The following is a 3,314-nucleotide window of genomic DNA, read 5'->3' as shown; positions in this document are numbered from 1 at the left end:
TCAAACACCACAATAGGCAGCGATAGGAACTTCTTTTCGTTGAGCAATTGATGCAATGTGTGCGTGGGCATAATCATTAAGATTTAATGGCTAGTATTGTAAAGGGTGTTGTTCATCAACAAATTCTGCTGGCACACATATCGTCTTATTGTTGTATGAAACCAACCCAAGTGAGTATCTCGTCTCAGAATTTTCAGTCAACATAACTCGATGGATGCAAATTAACTTTTATCCTATCATTGCTCCATACCTTGGTCAAGCAAAACATGCATCAGTCAATTTCATTGGATACGATCTTGTAAAGCGTAATGTAAATTAAATATTTGGAAAAGTAGAATATTGGAAAGCTAACCGAAGCTTCTTTTTTTTTCTTTTTTTTTAGAAGAATAAATTAACAGAATTTGTTTCAGAATTTTACGGATTCTGAAAATGCTTCTAATTGATCACTCAACTAAAACCAAAAATAATTAATTAATAAGCGACTTCCAAATTTCACATAGTTTTATAGCAAAATTGAATCATACTTTCTTTACATCCTAACATGTATTATGTTAGGAGCTTTTGCTTAGTGCTTATGCATGTAACGAATTAAGTAACTGAACTATTTGCTTCTAATTAATTACTTTTCTATTTTCATTTGAATGAATAAAAAAAAGTAAGGTTTACTGTAAGGAAAATGTAGAACTCTAGATTAGACTCCATTTGGTTCAAGCTGAAAATTTCAGCTTATTTGCAACTTTAGCTTATTTTAGCTACTATTCATGGGTTTTATTGCACTTTTTAGTACTATTCATGGGTCTCACTGTACTATTCAGCTAACTTTTACTTTTATTTATAGTATATTCAACAAAAATTTTCAATTTTAGCTAAATAAGTTGTTTCTAAACGAACACTAATCAACAATTTTTAATTTTAGTCAAAAGCCTTGCAACTCAATTGACATTTTTTTGGTATTTCCAATGAAGATATTTAGTATTCAAATCCTTCCAACCCTAACAATCAGTGTATATACATTGATTGTAAAAAATTTAAAAATTGTAATTTTACCTTAAACAAAAACAATTTGCAATTTTGAAAATCATGACTAATTTTTATTTATCATAAACATGAATTTTTATAAGATTGATTTCTAACTAGATAAAAATAATTACCAACTTTTTATAGTTTATCAATAAACTAATCATACCCATTTTAATCTAAAAATAACTTATTTTATTCTCTCATGACATATTCATTATTGAATCTAACATATTTGAATCAACATAACAAATTTTAAATATTACTCTCAGTACTATTAACTAAGACACGAAATATTCTACAGTCGGCACATTATAGTATCAGAGAGAGGGTCAAGTATTTTGTGCGTGGCTCAATAGTATAATTCAAATTTATCTTCTCAATTATTGTAACTAGTATATATAACACCGTGCATATGCACGGATACAATTCAAAATAATCATAATTATACATTTTTTTAGAAGAGATTTAAATTATACATAATTTTAGCTTACATTTTTTTAAAAACATACATTTCTAAAATATGTAATGATTTTTCATTATATATATATATATATATATACATATATAATTTATAATTTAATTGGATTTAGACTCTTTGATTTTTTTACCCAATAATTCACTTATCACAAAAGTTAAAATAAATAAATAAATGGATATATGGTGAAAACTGAACTTCAATTGAAATCTAATTTAGAATCTAATTAGATTTGGACTCTTCGATTTTTATTCACTTAACATAAAATTAAAAATTAAATGGAACACGTGGTACAAAATTGAGAATCCAATTAAAATCTAATTGAATTTTTTATAAGCTTAATTTGGCTATTAATATATATAATCAAATTTTTAAGTAAAAAAGAGATTAGCTAGGAATAGGAATATCTAAAGAAGTTTTGTATGAATAATAACCATTAATCTACTTTTGACATATGGTATTAGTTGTTACTCGCCTGGAGTCAGTGGCGGAGCCACTTGATGACCAAGGGGGGCTTGGGCCCCCACAAATTTTTTGAAAAAAATGTTTTTTTTCTTAAAATATCTTAAATAATTTGATAATTTTTAAATAATCTTATCATTTTGTACCCCGTACCTGATAATATACATACATATTTAAAAAAGTCTAAAAATAAACATAATTTTCATTTAAATAAAATACAATCTATAAATATATATATCAACAAATTACAATAATTAAATATTCATTATCTTTAAAATGAACATATAGGTATTTTAACAATTATCTTAATAAATAAATGTGAAAAAATTGAGTTATGAAGTATTGTATATTACTATTTTACATTTCATACAAAAAAAAAATTTATATATGGCCCCCCCAAAGATAAATTTCTAGCTCCGCCACTGCCTGGAGTGCATCAAATGCCAAGAATAAAAAGGATGAAGGGGTGTGATCAAAACCAATTCATTCACCATCCTTTGTTTTTATCTTCGAACCCTTCACACGATTTTGGTGAATTATGGTAGTAAAGTGCTTGTCCGTGTGGCTTGTAATGCCTTGATTGGTTCCAGTCTTCTCAGGTTCAGTGTACTTCAAAAGGACCAAACTATGAGTACGTAGTTGATTCCATGCGAGAGTCATAGTACTTATTCACACAATACTTTTCAAATACCATTCTCGTCACCATTTTATCTAATTCTGCTGTTAGCTTCACATAGGAATTAGCACTCTCACTAATAAAGAGAAAAACACAACAAAGTGTTAACATATATAGTACATAGAAAACAAAAAGTATAAGCTATTAGAGAAGACAAAATGTATAAACTTAAGTACTAATCAAAGAATCAAAGTTACAGAATTTAAAAATTGTACCTAAGTTTTATTCATTATTCTGTCAACCTTAGAATATTTTCAAAAAAACAATTAAAAAAAAAAGCAATGAAGAAGATAAGATTAGATTATCACCAGTAATTATCATTCCCATTTGGCAAGAAGATATTGGTCAACTTTTGAGTTACATCTTTGGAGGTTGCATTATCAATCATCATGCGCTCGAAAGGAGGAAAAGAGGGATAGCCATGGAAAGGCCTGTCATAAGTGACTTTCAGTTTGGTTTCTGTGGGGAACTCAAACAACTCTCCTATTGAGGTAAACATTGTGTTGTGAAGCTCTGAAAGAGTGTTTTTGCCAAGTTCCACCACAAAACAACCATACTTTTCAAGTGCATTGCAAACATCTTTGCAAGCTGAGAACGATGAACATGAAGGGCTTGTACCAGACTTAAGTCCAAGTTGGAGAAATCAAAAACTGGAATCTTAGCCTGTGTTTGGATAGCCAT

The 3,314-nt window shown here is 28.4% G+C and overlaps 1 pseudogene; it reads right to left on the bottom strand.

The window, feature by feature from the left end:
- On the bottom strand, positions 1 to 3,314 carry LOC126703225 (probable 2-oxoglutarate-dependent dioxygenase AOP1; annotated as a pseudogene).

Source organism: Quercus robur, chromosome 10, assembly GCF_932294415.1.
Source record: "Quercus robur chromosome 10, dhQueRobu3.1, whole genome shotgun sequence".
In the NCBI taxonomy this organism is placed as follows: Eukaryota; Viridiplantae; Streptophyta; class Magnoliopsida; order Fagales; family Fagaceae; genus Quercus; species Quercus robur.
The sequence above is the reverse complement of the archived record's forward strand: the minus strand, read 5'-3'. Positions and strand labels throughout refer to the sequence as shown.